The following is a 7,253-nucleotide window of genomic DNA, read 5'->3' on the forward strand; positions in this document are numbered from 1 at the left end:
TTCAACCAACTAAGAAGACAAAGCAATCCTAAATGTTAAGCACTAAACAAAATGGCTGAAAGGTATGTGAAACAAAAAGTGACAAGACTGAAAGAATAAATAGAAAAATCCAAAATTCTAATTGGAGACTTCAACAGCACTCTTTCAAGAACTAAAAGAACAACTAGATAGAAAATCAGCAATGATACCAACTCAAAAACACCATCATCAAGATTTATAAGCATTCCATTCACCACCAACAAAATAAGCATTCAAAATGAGTCATCACAGAAGTTTTACAAGGATAGACCATATCCTGGGCCATTAAATAAGCTTCAACAAAGTTAAAAGAATTATCTGACCACAATGAATCAAACTATAACTTTACAACAGAAAGATAACAGAAAACCTTCCAAACGTTTGGAAACTCTAAAAAATCCCTTGATTAAAGAGAAAAAAATCAAAAGAAATTTAAAAAAAAACAGATTAAATGAATGAAAATGAAAATAAAATATTTTGAAAGATATGGAACATACCTAAAGCAGTTTAGAATTGGAAACCTATAGCCTTAAATGCTTACATGAGTGAAGAGTAAAGGTCTCAAACAAGTAAAAAAATTAGTCAAAGTGAAGCAGAAGGAAAGAAGTAATCAAAATAAGAGTGGGAATTGCAATGAAATTGAAAAAGAAAACTAAAACCAAAAATTAGTTCTTTGAAAAGTGATAAGTTTGTCAAAATTGTAGCAAGATATATGAAGGGAAAAAAAGAGCAGACACACTATAAATATTAAAAACAAAATAGGGGACATTATTACAGAACCTGAAGACATCAGAAGAATAATAAGGGAATACCAAAATCAATGCTACACACATAAATTTCAAAACTTAGATGAAAGAGACTAATTACTCAAAAAGTTCAAACTACCTCAACATAACATTAAATATGAAATAAATAATTTTAATAACCCTGAAACTGTTAGAGAACTCGAATTCATGCTTTGATACTTCTGAAAAAATAAATTGTCAGGTGTTGATGTTTTTATTGAAGAATTCTACCAAATGCATAAAAAAAGAACATTAATCCTACAGATTCTTGGGGTGCCTGGTTGGCTCAGTTAAGCATCTCTAACCATAATCTTGGGATCTGGAATTGAGCCCCACATTGGGCTCCCTGTTCAGCAGGGAGTCTGCTTCTCCCTCTGCCTCTGCTCCCCACTCATGTTCTCTTCTCTCTCTCTCAAATAAATAAATAAAACCTTTAAAAAAATTCTACAGATTTTCTTCTAGATAAAAATGAAGTGGAGGGAACATTACTCAACTTATTCTATGAAGCTGGTATTACAGTGACAAAAAAGCTAACAAAGATAGTACCAAAAAAAAAAAAAAAACCGGAAAGTTAATAGAATAAGATCAGCATATAAAACATACATATATTTCTATATATTCACAATGAGTATGTGGAAAATGAAGTTGAAAATATAATATCACTTACAATTGCTTAAAGGAGGATTACTTGAGGGTACATTTCACAAAATGTGTGCAAGATTTATATATAAAATGCTGCTAAAATAGAGACTTAAATAAATAGATAATCATACTTGTTCATTGATTGGAAGCTTCAGCCTAGAAAAGCTGTCAAACATCCCCAAATTGATCAAGATTAAATTCAGGTTTCCTGAATGTTTGTCATGAAATAACCTCAAAAATAGTAAAATTTCTATTTTCATGACAGCTGAGAGATTTTTAAGAAGGAATTACTTTCCTTTGGTAAAGTACCAGATAAACTGTCAGAAGATGAGAGACCAAAAGTAAAAGCTAAGGGGCTAGTAAAAAGTTAAAAAGAAAAAAAAAAAAAAAGAAGAGAATTGATAAAGCTGTTCCTAACAGGAAACTTGGAGAAATTTCAATGAGGTGTAGTGCAAAAGACAATACACAAAGAGACAAAAGATAAAAGACTGGGGAGAAGGAGATGGATATGAGGCCAGGAACCATATCATTGGAGGGTTGCAGTAAATTCCTCAAGTGGCCATGTGATTTTATAAGAATAAGAAACCTATTTTCTCTTTCATTCTTCACTTCTCTATCTCTGTCTCTCTCTTTCTCTGATTCAGCTAATTTTTCTGTCTTATTGGTGGGGGGCAACTTCATTAGGGCAGGTTGCTCTGCAAATTTGCTCTACCAGTTACTCTTTTATCAGGAATATGTTCCTGAATCTCTAATTCCTTAACAGTATTTTGCATTATCCAGGTGTCTGTATTTTAATATTCTTTTTTTTTAAGGTTTATTTATTTATTTGAGAGGGAGAGAGAGAGAATGAAAAGAGAAGGGGGAGAAGGATTGAAATCCTCAAGCAGACTCTTCACTGTGCATGGAGCCAGACAGGGGCTCCATCCCAGGACCCTTAAATCATGACCTGAGCCAAAATCAAGAGTCGGATGCTCAACCAACTGAGGCACCCAGGTGCCCCTGTGTTTTGCTATTCCAATAGCTGTAGAGTGAAAACACATTTTAAAATACGTATTTATCTGATTACAAATAATTATTCTTACTGATTTGGAAGTCCCTTGCATATTCTAGATATGAATTGTTTACCTTTTTGATATATTGTGGGTAACTATTCACATTTGAATAACTTCTTGCATCTTTAATACAGTCACTAAATGGATGAATATGCAGATGGCCATAGTACATGAGGAGATTAATGAAGAAGCTGAATTATGGATTAAATCAACAATATAAAAGACGTCCTTTTTTCAGGTGGCCAGGAAGATGGCCAACATTCAGACTGAGAAGGCCCACCAAAAGCAGCCAACCATCTTCCGAAATAAGAAGAGAGTCCTGCTTATAGAAAATGGCAAGGAGAAGCTCCTGTGATACCACAAAAACATCAGTCTATGCTTCAAGATGCTCAAGGAGGTCATTGAGGGCATGGATACTGACAAGAAATGCCCCTTTACTGTTGATGTCTCCATCCAAGGGTGAATTCTGTTTGGTGTGGTGACCAAGATGACAATTTGGAGGAGCATTGTTATCCACCAAGACTACCTCCACTACATTCAGAAGTACAACCACTTTGAGAAACACCATAAGAACATGTCTGTGCACCTGTTGCCCTGCCTCAGGGATGTCCAGATTGGGGACATTGTCATGGTGGGAGAGTGCCAGGCCTTGAACAAGACTGTATGATTCAATGTGCTCAAAGTCAGGAAAGCCACTGGCACCAGGAATTAATTCCAGAAGTTCTGAGATGAGACATCTGCCCACAACCCTGAAGAAAATAGAGTTATACCCCTCCAAAAAAATATAAAAACAGAGATAACAGTCATAGAAAAAATAATCCATTGGCAAAGGCAAGTAAGAGAACAAATGTCCTTGAGTATCTGCAGAAAACTTGATGATGGATGTGGACTTACACTTGCAATGGAATTTCAAGTTTTGAGTCCATTCTACTTAAACATAAAAGAGAATGAATTCACCAGATAATATCTGGTTGCTACCATTTTAAAAAAAGATTTATAATAACTTTTCATATGAGAACCATACACAAGTATAATTACTTTAATGAAATAAACAGAGTTCATGCAGTACTGAAGAACAGAAATGTAATACAAAGATTAAAGAGAAATTAGTGCAATTTTAACTTTTGATTATGATGGCTTTCCTTGTGGGTCATAGTCTAACCTTACAGGAACAGCTGTTTTCATAACACTGATATACTTGTACAATTTAATATGTTTTAAAGTAATATGTACATGAAAAATTAAGGGTCACTAATAAGGCTCACAAAGTTGAAATTACTATTGTAGTTAGCTCAATCGTGGCAATGTATTTCCATTGATTTTGGACTTATAATTCTATTAGGAACAATATGTAGTTTTCTAATTATAAGAAAAAAAGTGATCCTTCACTTTCACTGTTCTATGAACAGTTTGGAAGTTGTTTTATAGCACTGTATTTCCTTTAGTTGTCATTATATTGACTCTTTCATACAAAAGTTCTGGAAATTTCTTTCAGATATAATTGTTATTATAAAGATCATACCACACGTATTAAGAAGACCGCAATAGAAAGATACAGAATCATGGGGCATCTGGGTGGCTAGTCAGTTAAGCATCTGACTCTTGATTTTCCCTCAGGTCATGATCTCAGGGTTGTGAGATTGAGCCCCACATCTGGCTTTTCACTCAGCATACAGTCTGCTTGAGATTGTCTCTCTCCCTCTGCTTCTGTCCCTCCTCTCTCTCTCTTTCTCTTTAAAAAAATAAATAAATAAAATATTTTTTTAAAAAAGGAAACAGAATTCCATTCAAAAGTATCTGGTCACTAATTCATGGTACTTCAGAAAATTCACTTTCTAACAGAAGCTGTTTATATCCAACTTCCTTCCCTTCAGACCAGCCTTTGTGTTATATATCAGACCAGCCTCTGATAACATAACCAGTCTCTGAACATGAACACTGCTCAGTAAATAACAAAGACATATAACACATAATATCAGGTTGACTATTTAAAATACAAAGTGTAATGTGAATTCTTGTTATAGTAGCCTTCCTTAATCAATAAAGTATGGCACTGTAACTATCATGCAAGATAACTGGGGATAAAGAAAAAAAAACTCCTTTTTTACTTTTTAATTCCTTAATATATGAAGACCTTGAAACATAATCAATAATATGAATCAATGTTTGCAACAAATGTGTTACTCGGTGGTCTGTATTTTAACTTTAATTGCCTTTTTATATAGTAAAACAAAAGGAAGTAGAAAAGAACAGATAATAAAGACAATAAAACAGATATGAACTGAAACTTTATGAAATAATATGATCTCTGTATAAAATTTATTTATTTTCAAAATACTTAGTAATTATCCTTAAAAGCATTAAGGGATATTAAAAATAAATTGTGAAAATTTGGGTCCTGGCTCTTTTGCTGTCACACATAAGCTTTGTGCCATTCAGCAAAATTTTTTAAAGCTTAGGGCATTATCTGCTTCATTACTACACTGCAAACTTAGGACCTATAAAGAAAATCATTAGGAACACATTCATATTTTAAATTCTGTAACTGATAATAAAATTCTATTTAGGACAAGTTACTGTTCTTTACGTCATTTAATTTGTAATTAATTGGACCTTATTGTGTGTCATGTTGGTGAAGCTTCATTTCTTTATTCCCTCCTTCAACCATTCATATTTTCCTCATACGTCTATTCAACACTCTAGACTAAGCTCTAGAACACAACTGTGAACAAAACACTCGTGTTAGTTAAGTCTAATAAGCATTTGCCAACTTTTGGCTTGTGAATCCTTTCATTAAGATGTGAAAAGCGGGGGGGGCACCTGGGAGGCTTGGTTGGTTAAGTGTCTGATTCTTGGTTTCTGCTCGGGTCATGATCTCATGGATTGTGAGATTGATCCCTGCATCTGGATCCACTCTCACTGGGGAGCCTGCTTGAAGATTCTCTCCCTCTGCCTCTCCTCCCACTTGTGTTCACTCTCTCTCTCAAAAAAAAAAAAAAAAATTAAAAAATAAAAAATAAATAAATCTTAAAAAAAATGTGAAAAGGGGTTCTTTTGTTAGGCTAAAAATGGCCTAGGTATCAAATTTCTATTTCCTTAGCAATACGATAATTTGAAAATCTTCTTTAAAAATGAAACCATTTAAGAATTTCTGAGCATGTGCTGAGTAAGCTCATGTAAAGATTATTAGGATCAGATGAGCTTGCTTAGGATTCAATTAGTTGATATATCTACGTTTTATCAGCCAACTGGTATTTGCTTCTATATTAGAAGATCATTGATTTCTCTGTATTTTTTTTACAAGCACTTAACTGAATTCACTAAATGTGTGAAACACTTTTTTCTTTAAATTTTTACTTAAATGTCTCAATTTTATCATGGTAGTTTTAACTAGTAGACTGTTGTAATTTGTTTTTATTTATATTGTATATTATTTAATTATGTCCAAAATTGACATAGAGACAAATCAGAAATAAGTGATGCTATGTCAAAGCAGAAGTTAATGAGGAAAACCAGTATTATAATTATTCTATAGATTCTTTTAAGATTTAGAGGTATATAATTCCTACTTGTCTGATCAATATATTTATGTAGCAACATTAAATGTTTCAAAAACTTTAAATATCGGTATTAGGGTGAGAAAATATAGTGGCTAACATTCAATAGGACTATTTATTGCTAATAAATTCTCATCATCAAACTGTATTCCTGAAAGACACCTCACAAATTGAAGTCATATATCCCTTCTCTCACTGCATCATCTATAGCTAAAATGGAAATTATACAAATTATACAAGCAACTTTACTGATGAATTTATAGACTGGAAAATGCAAAAACTATTCAAACATCAGATCATGCAAGAAGTCTGCTCAATTTCTGATCCTGCAATATACGATTACATTTCTGCTAAACTTTAAAATATTTTTAGTTTCTAGGCCAAATATAAAGTAATATGTCTTTTAAACATATAAATTCAAAAATTCTTGAAATGATATAAATTATATATAAATTATAATGTTTATAAGTATAACGTATATAAGTTTTACCTTTATCAATTATACATGGTGAATATTTTCTCAAAAAAAAGCTGAAAATCATCTTTATTTAAATAAAAGCCTTCCCTTCCCATCTGACAGTCCAGTTTCCTCATCATAATTTATGAAATCATCCATCTCTTCTTCCTATTGATTTTAAATGTACATACTAAATCCTAGAATTGTGCAGAGGCTATTCTAGAGTTTTGACTTTGATCTATGCATCTTTATATTATGCTTTAATATCTGGTAGGGTTAACCTCCTCTGCCCTATCACTATTACTCCATTTTTTTAGAAAGTTCTTGGCTGATCATTCTGATTTATTTTTTCTTTTGACCTTTAAAACCAGATCTGCTGTTTCATCTCCTTCCCACAAAATACCATTTTTATTTTTATTGGAATTTTATTATATTTATGGATAAACATATGGAGAAATGGCATTTTTATTATCTCGAGTACTACTATGCAGAACATGATATATATTGTATTTGTTTATGCCATCTTTGGTCTTTCAGTAGTGTTTTAAATATTCCTTCACCTAGATCAAGCTCATTTAATGGTGAGTTTATATCTAGAGAAGGTAATAGTTAGAAGGTAATAGTTTTGACAATTGCTAATAGACCTTTATTTTGATATATCTTTTTATCTGTGGCTTTTATATGAGAAAACTACTGATCTCTGTAAGGTAATACTTTAAATGTTAAATGAAATTGTTTCCTT

At 32.3% G+C, this 7,253-nt stretch overlaps 1 pseudogene; it reads left to right on the forward strand.

Annotated features, from left to right (window-relative positions):
- Window positions 1-2,747: 2,747 nt before the first annotated feature.
- Window positions 2,748-3,224, forward strand: LOC113262056 (40S ribosomal protein S11-like; annotated as a pseudogene).
- The last annotated feature ends 4,029 nt before the right edge of the window (window positions 3,225-7,253 follow it).

This window comes from Ursus arctos, unplaced genomic scaffold, assembly GCF_023065955.2.
Source record: "Ursus arctos isolate Adak ecotype North America unplaced genomic scaffold, UrsArc2.0 scaffold_27, whole genome shotgun sequence".
In the NCBI taxonomy this organism is placed as follows: domain Eukaryota; kingdom Metazoa; phylum Chordata; class Mammalia; order Carnivora; family Ursidae; genus Ursus; species Ursus arctos.